Source organism: Salvelinus alpinus, chromosome 30 (assembly GCF_045679555.1).
Source record: "Salvelinus alpinus chromosome 30, SLU_Salpinus.1, whole genome shotgun sequence".
Classification (NCBI taxonomy): Eukaryota; Metazoa; Chordata; class Actinopteri; order Salmoniformes; family Salmonidae; genus Salvelinus; species Salvelinus alpinus.
In genome coordinates this window covers 27,090,078-27,106,148 of record NC_092115.1, presented here as the reverse complement: position 1 = coordinate 27,106,148, position 16,071 = coordinate 27,090,078, and the positions used below count along the sequence as shown (strand labels likewise).

Here is a 16,071-nt window from a genome sequence, read left to right as displayed (position 1 = left end):
TTGATTGTTTACTAACAAAACCGACGCGTGCACAAATATGGAGGCAAAACAGATGGGTTTGGCTTAGATTGTTGACAACATGTAAACTATGTTTCGTCTCCAATGTTTATTGAAAACATAAAAAACATTTGAACAGTGAGCACTTGTTGTCTCAAATACATCATTACAGTTGTTAGTTAGTTACCATATTAAAATTGACATGAAATCAGTCAAAACAGCTCAAAACAAGACATGGTATCAAGAACAAGATTAAACTAGCTGAAACGAGTCACGATTCCCCACATGGCAGTTTTTGTCATTGTTGGTAGCTATCTGGCCATCCAAATTGCCATCCAAATTCACAATAACTCATGGAATTCTGCCCCATTGAAGTATATGCATCGTTTTCGTGACGTTGTCAGCTATAGCTCATTGATATAAACATGGCAAATTCTGTGAAATAATAGAAGATGAAACCTTATTTGCCTTGTTTTTTTTAAACATGCATTTATTTGTCTATCTTGTTTGATTAACAAGAGTGAAAAGGAAGGGGGGAGTATTTTGCCACTAGAAACACTGTTTAGCCCAAATACATCCTAATAATATCTAACAATCTCACAACAATACACACAAATCTAAAGTAAAGGAATGGAATAAAGAATAATTAAATATTTGGACGAGCAATGCGGAGCGGCATAGACTAAAATACAATAGAATGTAATAGAATACAGTATTTACATATGAGATGAGAAATGCAAAATATGTAAACATTATTAAAGTGACTAGTGTTCCATTATTAAAGTGGCCAGTGATTTCAAGTCTATGTATATAGGGTAGCAGCCTCTAAGGTGCTAGTGATGGCTATTTAACAGTCTGATGGCCTTCAGATAGAAGCTGTTTTTCAGTCTCTCGGTACCAGCTTTGATGTACCTGTACTGGCCTCGCCTTCTGGATGATAGCGGGGTGAGCAGGCAGTGGCTTAGGTAGTTGTTGTCCTTGATCGTTTTGGCCTTCCTGTGACATCGGGTGCTGTAGGTGTCCTGGAGGGCAGGTAGTTTGCCCCCGGTGATGCGTTGGGCAGACCGCACCACCCTCTGGAGAGCCCTGCTGTTGCAGGCACTGCAGTTGCCGTACCAGGCGGTGATACAGCCCAACTGGATGCTCTGGTTGTGTTTCAGATTATTTTGTGCCCATTACAGATAGTCCTGAATGAATCGTGAATAATGATGAGTGAGAAACTTACAGACGCACAAATATCATACCCCCAAGACATGCTGACCTCTCACCATTACAATAACAGGGGAAGTTAGCATTTTGTGGCAGGGATGATATTTATGCCTCATGTAATTTTGTCACTCATCATTATACACGATTCATTCAGAACTCTCCGTAATCATGATAGCATCCACATTAATGTAGAATTGTTTAGAAGCATTCCATTATTATTTACAGTAAATGTGTCACTTTTGTAGCTCACTGTAACTCTCCTTGTTTTTCACACTCAGCATCATTTTCTTCTTGAAAATCAATAATAGATGAACCAAGAAAATGATGATCACCCCCGAACCTTAAAAAGTCCACTCCTTCGTTCCCTCCCTCAGCTCCTCACGTAAGGTTCTATGTCTATTTTTATCTCTAGTCATTAAATAACAGCTCATACGAATGAAGAGTCGGAGTCAGTCTGAATAATCGATTCTGCCATCCTCAGTCGCCCACAGTCGTATAAATAGAGTCAGGCCTGGTGCTGCATTAGTGGGAGAGGGACTGCTTGGACTACATTTGCTGTGTGAAAAAAAGAGCTTAGACCTCTTGTAAAAAAAAAACTACTCCTGATTACCTTGGTTGGCTAAAACAGTGGGCTGCAAGCAACTCGGTCCAAGACCTACTGTATATTGATTACATGACCTTTCCAATGATTACACCTTAGAAATAGATTTAACTGAAAATAACCCCTCTATGAATTTAAAGAGATATAAGTAAATAACTCAGCAACACACATCTAAAATATTGTCTAGGCCTGCATCTTACATAAACCAAGTGAAAATGGTGGGTTTATTATAATACAAATGATTTGTCAGTGTTTTTTTCCCATTCAACAATTTGTGAATAAAGGTTTGTGTTAACCAATTCATAATTCCCTCTTCATTCAGTGTTTTGGAAAGCGAGAGAGAGCATAAAGGAGAAGATGAGACTGGAGTGAGAGTTATAGGCTTTTTATAGACACTGCCTTGAATGAATTACTTCCAATGAGCAGCAGAGTCAGATTAGAGTCTTGTAACAGGGCTTCCAATTAAGCCTGACAGACTGCACTGGGGAAAGCAAATGGCGTCGAAGCGATACCCTCTCCAGATTAAAGGAATAGAATTTCACATTGTGACACTGTGCATTGCATTACATTGCACATACAATGTACGTTGTTTTATACCAGATATAGGATTGTAAAGCATGTGATCCTTTAAGCATCAACATTGTATCAGCGGCTTCATGAGTAACCTGAACCAAATTGTTGCAAATTGTCATTCTTTCACACTGATGCTGTCATTGTAATTGTCTATATGTCTCAGACTTTGGGTAAGAACCAGGTGATTTCTTTCAACTTATTTGGGAGAGGGGAGGAGCTGCTGCTAATGCTGTAGGTGGTGGTATGGAGGTTTAGGCCTAGCTAGTATTGATTGATCCCTCTTCATATTGTACCTTTGGGAGATTGAGAGAGGTGCAGAGGCACTTAGGATATTAAACAGGTTGCAAACTTTAGTGGGCCAAACCTTTTAGTGATGTCATTAATTAAACTGGCATTGTGTACATGGGCACTGGCTGGCAGCGGAGGCAGACAGCAGTGTAGCTGGCAGGCTCACTCCCAGAGAACAACCAGTGCCAATTAATGATGCAATGGCGCTAAATTCCCATAGATGCAAACTTTTCATGAGAGTCTTTCTCAAAAGACTCCATTACTGTAGACCTTGAATGTTTTTTTTAATAGCATGAAGTCCAAGTGAGTAACCATTCTGCTGAACTACACTAACACATTTTTCACATTTGGCCATAACCTTTCACAAGCTCATGAATATGCTGGGAAAGTTATACATCACTTCCTCTTCCAAAGACTTTTCCCGCCTTTGAGCACCATAGCAAAACCCACTCCGGAGTCACACTAACATATCTTACATCAAATGTAGGCATGGATGTTGCCTGGGGGCATCATGTTAACATGATCATTATCCATATCTGGCTTGAAGGACCATGAAAAAGAGTGTATCGTGTGGCATACCAACCAGAAGTTTTACCAATGTTTTTACTCAATATAGTAATGTAAATGTCATTTTCTCTCAATATATAATTCTTTCCCTCAAAGTAATGGAAACTGGAACCTGTTCCTTCTCCAAGACAATGAACAATCAATATAGCTTCTAGGAACATGGTATCTGAAACATTCAATCATAGTTTCTGCCATTACAGCAGCCAACAGCTCCTGTATTTGTCCAAGCCTACAGTATGAACAAAATCAATTATTTATTTTAGCACATGATATGCTCACAACCATAAATGTTTTATGTGCTATTAATGGTTGTTTCAAAATCTATTAACACCCATTCCTGGGAGGTTAATTTGTCATAAAATGTAGATCAATATTTTACAATTAAATACGTTTTTTTGCCACTGTATCATTTTCTAATGGATTTTCCATATTTTTTCCTCCATGTTAACGAAATGTTGCATTAGCAACCCATTTTTCTACTTTGAAGAATGTGAGGTACTTCATTCCTGATGTATAGTATAAGGAATAAAATCACTGTATTTAAACTCAAGCAATTGTTTAATTCTGTACATAGGAATCAATTACTTGATTTAGTCCAATGGCTTCATATGCACACTTGCACACTTCCTTAATTCTCTTCTCACTTTGTGCCTACATTCTCTTCTGACTTTGTGCCGAACACCCTGTCATGCTTTCATACATCACACACTGTTGTTTGCCAGTTCGCTTCAGCTTCTTGTCAATAGTAAATCAAGCAAGAAACCTATAAAAACCTGACAGTCTGAAAAAAGCTCTAAGAGAAGGATTATAGCATTTTCAACATGTCTCAATTAAATAGCCTATCAACACAATACACTAACATTTTATGTGGACTTAGTACAAGTATCTTGTGTGCAGCACTGAGAACATCCTGGCACATGTCAGATTTATAGTCACTTAACACTACTATGGTATTTTTTCTATGAGTTCATTTGAGTTACCTGTCCTATAGCAAGGTGACTGTTGAGCGACCACCTGTCTCAGACCAGATAATTGTAGAGACACACGGGCGTGTGAGTTTGATGGTCTACTATTTGCAACGTTATGAGGCACTTCAAATGAATGATATATCATGTCAGTTGTGCTGTCCTTGAGCTGCTTACAGTGGGTAATCTCATTACAATCCATTAAAAAGGAAATACAATGTCTGTAATAGAGTACTATGACTGATTAAATAGATGTTCTATGTATTGTTATCTCTTGCAATTAAAATAAAAAAATATCAAGAACAAACATAGGCCCACACATACTTTAAGGTGGACCTTGCTGCTCTCGATTCCAAGTGGTTTTGACTTTTTAATAAAAAATGTCATGGTACAGATGTAGTAACCTAATTTGATCATTCTTTTGTTGCTGAGAATTTGGAGGAAATTCTGATGAGCTTCGTGATTTACATCAATTCAGTGAAAACACACAAGTTATATTAACCGTATTGCACTTTTCATGTAGCCTACTTTTGGCCAGCTAATAGCCTAACCATCAATCAAGCAACATGATGGACTAAACGTTCAAATCCTGTTGCTACAGGATTATTTTTCTGTGACAGTATAGGTCAAATGAAGATCCTACATCTGTATGTATATTTTAATAATTGCTAGCCATAGCTTCTTTATGGTCTGCCAAGGACAGCAAGGGCTCCTAAGATGTATATATTTTTAACTATAGTAAATACTACAGTATTTCATTTACATATACCCTGCCTATTTCCATCCCCCATATCCCAATTCCAATTTGTGCGACCCGTAAGTGAGAAACATACATGCCAGATATAGACCATATATTGTGTTCCCTACAGGTTATAGTATACTGTATACTGTAGTATTTACTAAAGTATTTTAATTTGATTATCTTTGACATAGTAGTGGGGGACTTTCTCCTTGAGAAAACCTACTTGAGAAATACTAAAAGAGCACATTTTCCATAACCTGTAGAGAGAGAGTTCTGCTCTTTTCTATAACCTGTAGGGAACATAAAAACAATATATATTCTATACATGTTGGTTTCTCACATCATTTGATGGAGTCTTGGTTGCTATAATGGATAGAAAATGATGGCATCGATCTTAAAGGTAACTAGACTCAATGAAATGACGTTGCCACGAGCAGCACCGTAGATATTGAGATGAGCGAGATGCAAAACTGCTCTCACACAGTCACACACAGTATCTGTGCATGTGCACGGGTTCGCTTTACGCTGTTCACAGTGGGACCAAAACAGCAGAGAAATTGAGCCTCGCGCTTCAACACTCTTAGTTGTGGAAATTGACCCACTATAGTCCGGCACAGTGGACGTGTCATAATACCCATTAAACCTATTGGTAAAACCCGGTAATCGTTCCAATCGTTTTTTTCCCCCATTAATTTTTGCATCTGGGATTTTAGAACTACTTCATATAAGGTCTGTGTTTCGTGTAGACTTACCCTGGTGTGACGTTTTGAGAGCCATGTAATTCTCTCTCGGACAAGGTGAGTTTTATCAATATATTCACCTCAATTTACTCAAAAATATGAAATGCAAATTAGCAACAGAGAAGTCCTCAGCAAGACTACAAATTCCTGCAGGAAGCTCCTGCACGTCATCTCTAGCCGACACTGTCATGCTGTGGGAACTCGGAAAAATATGAGGTCAAATCATGACGTCAGTGATCTTCAGGTCGGAAAGTCAGAGCTCTAGAAAGAGGCCCGAGTTCCCGAGTTGGAATTCTGAGTTGGATGACCGTTCAAATACATTTTTTCCCAGTCAGAGCTCTTTTCCAGAGTTCCCAGTTGTTTTGAATGCACTGAAGTCGGAAGTCGGAGAGTTCCCAGTTCCGAGTTCCCAGTTGTTTTGAACGAGGCATCAGCTACCGTTCACCAGCACGATCAGAGACCCCTGTCCAAACCATTAACTCTTTCCGTTGCCTTTATTTTTTTCATACAATTGTTTTTTCTTACTTTTACCCCTTTTTCGTGATATCCAATTGGTAGTTAGTCTTGTTCCATTGCTGCAACTCCCCTACGGACTCGGGAGAGGCGAAGGTTGAGAGCCATGCGTCCTCCGAAACACCACCCTGCCAAGCCGCACTGCTTCTTGACACACTGCTTTCTTAACCCGGAAGCCAGCCACACCAATGTGTCGGAGGAAACACCGTCCAGCTGGCGACCCGAAGTCAGCTTGCAGGCGCCTGGCCCACCACAAGGAGTTGCTAGAGTGCAATGGGACAAGGAAAACCCGGCCGGCCAAACCCTCCCCTAACCCGGACAACGCTGGGCCAATTGTGCGCCACATCATGGGTCTCCCGGTCACGGCCGGCTGTGACACAGCCTGGGATCGAACCCGGGTCTGTAGTGACGCCTCAAGCACTGCAAGCACGGATACCAGACTTAGATGAGTGGTAACTCAATTCTAGTATGTTGTCTAAAAAAATCTGACTTTTGTAGAACATCCCGCCTGTATTGTAGTTTCATGACGAGAGACAAATCTTCAAAGGCACAGTATTTATTTATTTGGGGTGGTACATGCATTCACACAGTCTTGATTTATATGATCCTTCCCACTATATGATTGATATTGTGGCAGATGGTGAGGGGAGTGCTGATTGAAGGGAGATATCTTGCAGCCCGCTTTCTCCACCCCCGAGCCTTATATGGACTTCCTGCCCCAACAAGGCAAGCCTGTGGATCATTATGCCATTAAGCATTGGTGAAACAGTTGGTGGAGGCGAACATAGCGTTGCAGGCTATGCATCGGGAGCTGCTGGACGAACAGCGTCAGCAGACCGCTCTCCTGCGAGCTGAACTCAGCCAGCTGACAGCCGCCCAGGCCAGTGTGGCTGCAGGCGCAGCAGTCTCTCGTCCCAAACCCAGTAGGTTTATACTGAAGCAGACAGAGGCTGACGACATCGAGGCTTACCTCCAGGCCTTCGAGAGGAAGGCGGCTAGGGAGAAATGGCCCCATGAGCAATAAGCCAGCCTGCTAGCAACCTTCCTGTCAGGCATGGCACAGAAGCCCTATCATGATCTGACGGCTGACCAGGCGATGCATTATGAGGGGCTGAAAAAGTAAATCCTGAGCCGGTATGGTTACACCCTGAATAGCAGGGCACAAAGATTCCATGATTGGGCGTATGATGCTACAGCATCCCCCTGCCTGTGCCGGTCCTTATCAGGAGGGATTTCCTGATGTTCCGCCAACTGTGGACCAGTATGTCCAAAGACATGGGGAACTGAAGGAACCAGAAGGGAGGAGGAAGCCGGATAGGTGGGAGGGACGCCAGAAGGAGGGATGTTGATGTGTGGATTCCAGGAAGTGGACCCCCAGGCATCAACAGAACCCCTTTTGGTGGGTGACTCGGATGAAGCAAGACTGGAGGAAGGTGTGGTGAGTCTGGAAGACATGTTCCCGATGGACCATGACGTGGCACCAGAGCCCACCTCTCTAGCGGACCGGTTTGGCACGGCCCAATTGGATAATCCCAACCTGGCCAGCGCTCTCCAGCAGGTGACCGTGGTGGACGGAAAGCCCATGGAGGGGGTAAGTCAGATCACCTACCCTAATTTTTCTATGAAGAAGAAAAAGGCTATGCATCGGGTCGTGAAGAAGAATTACGAATGTATGGAGTTGTTGTTAGTGCCCCGTCCCTTTGTACAATCTGTCCTGCAGTTGGCACACTCCCACCTTCTTGGGGCTCACCTAGGGGTGGAGAAGACCTTAGACTGGATCAAGGCACGATTTTACTGGCCGGGTGTGAAGAGAGCTGTGGAGGATTACTGCCGCAGTTGCCCAGCAGGTGGTGCCAAAACCACACTTTCGCAGCCCCTTAATTCCCCTACCCATTATTTCAGTCCCTTTCAGCAGGATCGCAATGGACCTGGTTGGACCTCTACCCAAGAACAACCGAGGGCACCAATACATCCTGGTGATTATGGATTATGCCACCAGGTACCCGGAATCCATTCCCCTGCGCACCATGGCCACCAAGGGAATCGTACGTGAGTTACGTCATGCTGTTCTCCCGAGTAGTAATCCCCGATGAGATATTAACCGACCAGGGAACCCCGTTCATGTCGCAAATCATGAAGGATCTCTGCAAACTAATGAAAATAACCCAGTTGCGCACCTCAGTGTATCATCCGCAGACCTTATGGGTTGGTGGAGAGATTAAATCAAACCCTGAAGCAGATGCTCAAGAAGGTGATGAAGGCGGACAGAAAGAATTGGGACCAGCTGCTACCCTATCTGATGTTCTGAATCCGACAAGTGCCCCAAGCTTCAACCGGGTTCTCTCCCTTTAAACTCCTGTACGGAAGACGACTCCAAGGACTGCTGGACGTGGCTAAAGAAGCCTGTGAACAGCAACCGTCGCCCCATCGGACCATGGTGGAACACGTGGAAGACATGAGAGACCGGATAGCAACCCTATGACCCCTGGTACGGGAACACATGCTGGAGGCCCAGGAGACCAAAGTGGGTGTACAACAGAGGGGCACAACGAAGAGACTTCCAGCCAGGAGACAAAGTGTTGGTGTTGGTCCCTACCTCAGAATGTATGTTTTTGGCCCAACGGAACGTGCCAAACTAAGTCCTTGAGAAGGTGGGTGAAGTTAACTATAGGGTCAGACAGCCGGGACGTAGGCATCTGACCCAGATTTACCATGTGAATTTGTTAAAGAAATGGAATGCACGTGATGTACTCTACTCTATTTCCACGAAGAAGGCTACCACAGAGATCAAGCCGGCGGAGGAGCTACTGGGGGAGCAGCTGAGCTAAGCACAGAAGCAGTAGCTGACGGAGTTGGTCGGCCAGAACCAGGATGTGTTCTCCAGTGAACCAGGACACACCGATCTGGTACAGCACAGCATCATCACCGAACCCAGGAAAAAGGTGAAGTTGAGACCCTATCGCATACCGGAAGCAAGGAGAGAGGCCATCAGGACCGAGGTAAAAACAATGTTGGGAGCTGATATTATCGATGAGTCGAATAGTGAGTGGTGCAGCCCCATAGTGGTGCTGAAACCAGACGGCACCATTCGCTTCTGTAATGATTTTAGAAAGGTAAATGAAATCTTAAAGTTCGACGCCTACCCCATGCCCCAAATTTATGAACTAATCGAACGGCTAGGGACAGCCCAATTTATCAGTACGCTCGACCTGACGAAGGGTTATTGGCAGGTGCCCTTAGCTCCCGAGGCGCGGGAGAAAACTAACTGCTTTTCCCACCCCTGACGGGCTGTTCCACTACAAGAAGCTGCCCTTTGGGTTGCACAAGGCCCCGGCCACCTTCCAGAGGTTGATGGACCGGATTCTCAGTCCCCATCGTGAGTACGCGGCGGTCTACCTCGATGATATTGTGTTCCATGGAAGCGAGTGGGAGACACATCTAAACCAGGTGAACGCGGTATTGCAGGCCTTACGGGGGGGGCGGGACTAACAGCTAACCCAAGGAAATGTTGGCTCGGCCAGCGGGAGGCTGAGTACCTGGGGTACACGATCAGGAGGGGATGTGTCAAACCCCAGGTGAAGAAGGTGGAGGTGATTCGGGACTGGTCCAACCCCCTCACCAAGAAGCAGATACGCACATTTGTGGGGTTGACTAGTTACTACCAGAGATTTATTCCCCACTTTGCCTCCCTAGCCAGCCCACTGACAGATCTGACCAGCTGCCATCTGCCCGCCCAGGTGACGTGGACCGAGGAGACGGAGAAAGCCTTCCAAGACCTAAAGGGAGCACTCTGTACTGGACCCGTGCTGGTGACCCCGGACTTCTCCAAACCACTGGTGGTACAGACTGATGCGTCCGAAACAGGGGTGGTTGCCGTCCTATCACAGCTACAAGAAGGTGAGGAACACCCAGTCGTGGACATTAGCCGGAAGCTGTTGCTGCGGGAACAAAGATATTCCACTGTGGAGAAAGAATGTCAAGCGATAAAGTGGGCACTGGAGATGCTGAAATATTACTTATTGGGACGGCACTTCACCCTCGTAACGGACCATGCACCACTGGTTTGGATGTCATGGAATAAGGACAGTAACGCCTGGGTCACCCGCTGGTTCCTATCCTTACAGCCCTTTGCTTTCTCTGTCATCCACAGATCAGGTGCAGCCCATGGAAAGACCGATGCCCTCTCCAGGAGGGATGCTCTAGGGAGCTGGACCGCCCCTCTCTCCAGGTTGGAGCTGAGGAGGGGTTGGCAGATGGTAGGGAGAGGTGAGGGGAGTGGTGAATCAAGGGAGATATCTTGCAGCCCACTGGCTCCACCACCGAGTCTTATATGGACTTCCTGCCGCAACGAGGCAAGCCAGTGGATCATTAAGCCATTGAGTGCTTGGGGATAAAAGAGGAAGCGGGCTGCACAAATAGGGAGAGGACTGAGATGGAAACGTGTTATGGAGAGTGTGAGAAGAGAGAATTATCTGTGTGATTACCCATTGTGACCTGGACTGTTTGATTACCCCCAATGTGTAGCAAACCATTTTGGCTTAGGATCTGAGTTTTAGGATTACCCTTGGAGAACGGAACAAACAACGAGAACAGATTGTGGACTGGTTGCTGAATTCCCCCCTTTCCCAGTGTGCAAATCTCCCTAATGAATTGCCCATTTGTGTTCTAGTTGTGCTTTGTGTGCGTGTTTGGTTATTGAACTTGGTGACGTGGAAACCCCCACCCCCTTGAGCCTGCTCCAGTATGTCAAGTGATAATGGAAAAACTTCACTTGTCCTTGTGAAAATTAGTTTATTAAATATTCTATAGCTGTAATGTCAATCAAATACATCTAACTTATATATATATATATATATAGCACATTTCTTACAACAAATGCATTTCAAGGTGTTCAAAGTCATGCATTGAAAGGCATGTGGCACTTAACATCCTTCCTGTTGGCAGGTCTCTATAGGTGACCAAGGGATTCTCTCTACCGCATGCAACTGCCCCCGTGGAGTTCATAAGTGTAGCCACGCGGCTGCATTGGCTATTTTTGCGGTTCACAATATTCGCTGTACGGATGTGGAATGCCAGTGGAGGAAGACAGCTGTGCCCAATCAGGTGCAGTCAGTGAAGGACTTGTACCCGGCCGAAGACTATAACCCTCTATCCCTAGAGCCCACAGAGGAGGTTCTTCAGTGGCTAAGAAACCATCTCCGGGGCAGGTTCATTGGAATGGCATGGCTCCTTGAACCTGAGCCAGAACAACCACTACCCTCACTTTCATCCCTGGCTGAACCAGACATGGTTAAAAAACAAGGGAACCTGGGGCATGCAGGCATATTGGCTGGCATGGTGCTGTCGGTGGAGCAGCCAGAAGCAATATGGCAGGCAACAATTGGACAGCACACCAACCCCAACTGGCACACAATGAGGAGAGGGATGTTGACGACCAGCAATTTTGGAGCAGTGGTTAGGGCCAATCGCGTTACTCCATTGCCTCTAAAAAAGGACCTCAGACCACAGTCGTTGGATGGTGGTGTTTTCTGTAAATTGGGGCACAGATAACAAAGCTGAGGGAATCAAGGCATTCAAAATTGCTTCAGGGATGGATGTGCACGAGTCTGGGCTTTGGGTCACGGGATCTGGGATCTGGGATCCTCACCGGATTGTCTGGTGGGCACCACTGGTGGAGGTCAAGTGTCTCTATGGTGCAAGGGACCTTACCATTGAGGAGGCAGTGAAGTCGAAGGATTTCTATATCCAGGAGGAGGAAGGGTCTTACCACCTCCATGAAGACCATCCTTACTCAAATAAAGTCTTATTGGTCACATACACATATTTAGCAGATGTTACTGCGGGTGTAGCGAAATGCTTGCGTTCCTAGCTCCAACAGTGCAGTAGTATCTAACAATTCACAACAAAAGTAAAAGAATGGAATTAAGAAATATATAAATATTAGATTGAGCAATGTTGGAGTAGGATTGACTAAAATACAGTATACAGTGGGGAGAACAAGTATTTGATACACCTCCGATTTTGCAGGTTTTCCTACTTACAAAGCATGTAGAGGTCTGTAATTTTTTAATCATAGGTACACTTCAACTGTGAGAGACGGAATCTAAAACAAAAATCCAGAAAATCACATTGTATGATTTTTAAGTAATTAATTTGCATTTTATTGCATGACATAAGTATTTGATCATCTACCAACCAGTAACAATTCCGGCTCTCACAGACCTGTTAGTTTTTCTTTAAGAAGCCCTCCTGTTCTCCTCTCATTACCTGTATTAACTGCACCTGTTTGAACTCGTTACCTGTATAAAAGACACCTGTCCACACACTCAATCAAACAGACTCCAACCTCTCCACAATGGCCAAGACCAGAGAGCTGTGTAAGGACATCAGGGATAAAATTGTAGACCTGCACAAGGCTGGGATGGGCTACAGGACAATAGGCAAGCAGCTTGGTGCGAAGGCAACAACTGTTGGCGCAATTATTAGAAAATGGAAGAAGTTCAAGATGACGGTCAATCACCTTCGGTCTGGGGCTCCATGCAAGATCTCACCTCGTGGGGCATCAATGATCATGAGGAAGGTGAGGGATCAGCCCAGAACTACACGGCAGGACCTGGTCAATGACCTGAAGAGAGCTGGGACCACAGTCTCAAAGAAAACCATTAGTAACACACTACGCCGTCATGGATTAAAATCCTGCAGCGCACGCAAGGTCCCCCTGCTCAAGCCAGCGCATGTCCAGGCCCGTCTGAAGTTTGCCAATGACCATCTGGATGATCCAGAGGAGGAATTGGAGAAGGTCATGTGGTCTGATGAGACAAAAATAGAGCTTTTTGGTCTAAACTCCACTCGCCGTGTTTGGAGGAAGAAGAAGGATGAGTACAACCCCAAGAACACCATCCCAACCATGAAGCATGGAGGTGGAAACATCATTCTTTGGGGATGCTTTTCTGCAAAGGGGACAGGACGACTGCACCGTATTGAGGGGAGGATGGATGGGGCCATGTATCGCGAGATCTTGGCCAACAACCTCCTTCCCTCAGTAAGAGCATTGAAGATGGGTCGTGGCTGGGTCTTCCAGCATGACAACGACCCGAAACACACAGCCAGGGCAACTAAGGAGTGGCTCCGTAAGATGCATCTCAAGGTCCTGGAGTGGCCTAGCCAGTCTCCAGACCTGAACCCAATAGAAAATCTTTGGAGGGAGCTGAAAGTCCGTATTGCCCAGCGACAGCCCCGAAACCTGAAGGGTCTGGAGAAGGTCTGTATGGAGGAGTGGGCCAAAATCCCTGCTGCAGTGTGTGCAAACCTGGTCAAGAACTACAGGAAATGTATGATCTCTGTAATTGCAAACAAAGGTTTCTGTACCAAATATTAAGTTCTGCTTTTCTGATGTATCAAATACTTATGTCATGCAATAAAATGCTAATTAATTACTTAAAAATCATACAATGTGATTTTCGTTTTAGATTCCGTCTCTCACAGTTGAAGTGTACCTATGATAAAAATTACAGACCTCTACATGCTTTGTAAGTAGGACAACCTGCAAAATCGGCAGTGTATCAAATACTTGTTCTCCCCACTGTATATGAGATGAGTAAAGTAGTATGTAAACATTATTAAAGTGACTAGTGGCCCATAATTAAAGTGGCCCGTGATTCCAAGTCTATGTATATATGGCAGCAGCTTCGCGTAACTGGGTGGAAGCTGACTATTGATGGCTATTTAACAGTCGCCTGGCATTATGATAGAAGCTGTTTTTCAGTCTCTCGGTCCCAGCTGTGATGCACCTGTACTGACCTCGCCTTCTGGATGATAGCAGGGTGAACAGGCCATGGCTCGGGTGGTTGATGTCCTTGATGATCTTTTTGGCCTTCCTGTGACATCGGGTGCTGTAGGTGTCCTGGAGGACAGGTATTTTGCCCCCTGTGATGTGTTGGCTCTGGAGAGCCCTGCAGTTCCAGGCGGTGCAGTTGCCGTACCAGGAGGTGATACAGCCCGACAGGATGCTCTCAATTAAGCATCTGTAAAAGTTTGTGAGGGTTTTAGGGGCCAAGACAAATTTCTTCAGCCTTCTGAGGTTGAAGAGGCACTGTTGCGCCTTCTTCACTACACTACGGTCCCGTCGATGTGGATAGGGGCGTGCTCCCTCTGCTGTTTCCTAAAGTCCATGATCAGCTCTTTTGTTTTGTTGACGTTGAGTGAGAGGTTGTTTTCCTGGCACCACTCTCCTAGGGCCCTCACCTCCTCACTTTTGGCTGTCTCGTCACTGTTGGTAATCAGGCCTACTACTGTTGTGTCGTCTGCAAACTTGATGATTGAGTTGGAGGAGTGCGTGGCTATGCAGTCATGGGTGAACAGGAAGTACAGGAGGGGGCTGAGCATGTACCCTTGTGGGGCTCCTGTATTGAGGATCAGTGAAGTGGAGGTGTTCACCACCTGGGGGCGGCCCTTCAGGAAGTCCAGGACCCATATGCACAGGGCGGGGTTCAGACCCAGTGATGTTTAAATTATGTCTTACCCCAAGAGTGAGAGATAGAGTGCATCACTTTCAGCAGATCTCCTTGTTGAGGGTGGCATTGATCATGCACTGCTTCTCGTTGGCTGAGCCTGATGTTGCGCATGTCACGCCACTTGTCTAAATCATGGGGAAAGGGGGACATGAAGTCAATTTCGATTGCATCTACGAATGCAATGTTATTCACAATATTGTATCATGTTTGATGAGTTTGTGTTTTGTGTGGGGAAAGCAAGCTAGCCAACTTTAGCTAATGTAGCTAACATTAACTAGCCAACCAAGGAGCCTAACTAGCTAGCCCATCAGGCGACATTTAGATATCTAGCTAGCTAACATTAGCTTACCGTTCATCTAGTCAGACTTTTTAAAGTGGTAGCTAAACACCTATCCATGCCATGGTGCCGGCCTAATGTTAGCTAGCATGTCACCACGTGAAAAGGTATGACCTACAAATCGTGAGCTAATGTTAACTAGCCGGCTAGTTTACTAAATACTTGTCAATAAAAAGGTCACAACAGTCATTATGCTAGCATATGCTGTTTTTATTTATTTTTTTACTTGTAAGGAAGGTATCGTGTGTTGTACACCTAACTACAGTCGGTGGTTATCTAGAAAATTTTCATAAGCACCTAGCTAACCACAGATCTTTGACCTAACCAAAACAGCTTATTAGCAGCTAGCAAACAGGGATTACTTTATGACACGGCTCCAGCGACACCTCTCGATTAGAGGTTGGAAAATGATAAAATGCACGTGTGCTTATCAGAGTAGTGGTTACAATCTGGTACATAGCACAGAACCATCCTGACAGCTGGCTTCAGATTGGCGGACAGACCTAAGTTTAGCTAGTTCTCTACGAAGGGTAATTCTAGTAAGGGTAATTCTAGTAATAAAAAAGTGCAAAAGTAGCTAGCTAGGTCATTTTAAAAATGCTAAACAAGAATACACACGAGAAACACACAATATCAAACTTACAAGGCTACAATATCTACTTGCCAGGTGACTGCATGGAGAAATGTGCCTTGAGGGATGACCTCAAAGCTTGTGACAGGATGCATAGTTTTGTATGATAGCCACATTAGCGGCTAATTTGCATTTTATTTTTGGGGGGTGATTACAGGCGAATACACTGATAAAAGTTTGTCCGAGAGAGAGTTGTAAAGGCTATCAAAACGTCACACCAGGGTAAGCCTATACGAAACACAGCCTTTATATGAAGTAGTTAAAAAATCCCAGACACAAAGAATGGTGGAAAAAACGATTGTACCACTTCCGGGTTTTACCAATAGGTTTTATGGGTATTATGACTCATACTGTGGTACTCAATGCTGTTTACTTTCTGCATCTACGTCATTTGC

General features: G+C 44.8%; 1 long non-coding RNA gene and 1 other non-coding gene across 2 annotated transcripts; both read right to left on the bottom strand.

The window, feature by feature from the left end:
* Positions 1–57: 57 nt before the first annotated feature.
* On the bottom strand, positions 58–15,990 carry LOC139559771 (uncharacterized). Its single transcript, XR_011671821.1, has 2 exons — positions 15,689–15,990; positions 58–14,833 (listed from the first exon to the last, which is right to left on the bottom strand). It is a non-coding gene; the product is annotated as an uncharacterized lncRNA (long non-coding RNA).
* Positions 5,139–5,191, bottom strand: LOC139560694 (U7 small nuclear RNA). The gene has a single exon (XR_011672033.1). It is a non-coding gene; the product is annotated as a U7 small nuclear RNA (small nuclear RNA).
* Positions 15,991–16,071: the final 81 nt, after the last annotated feature.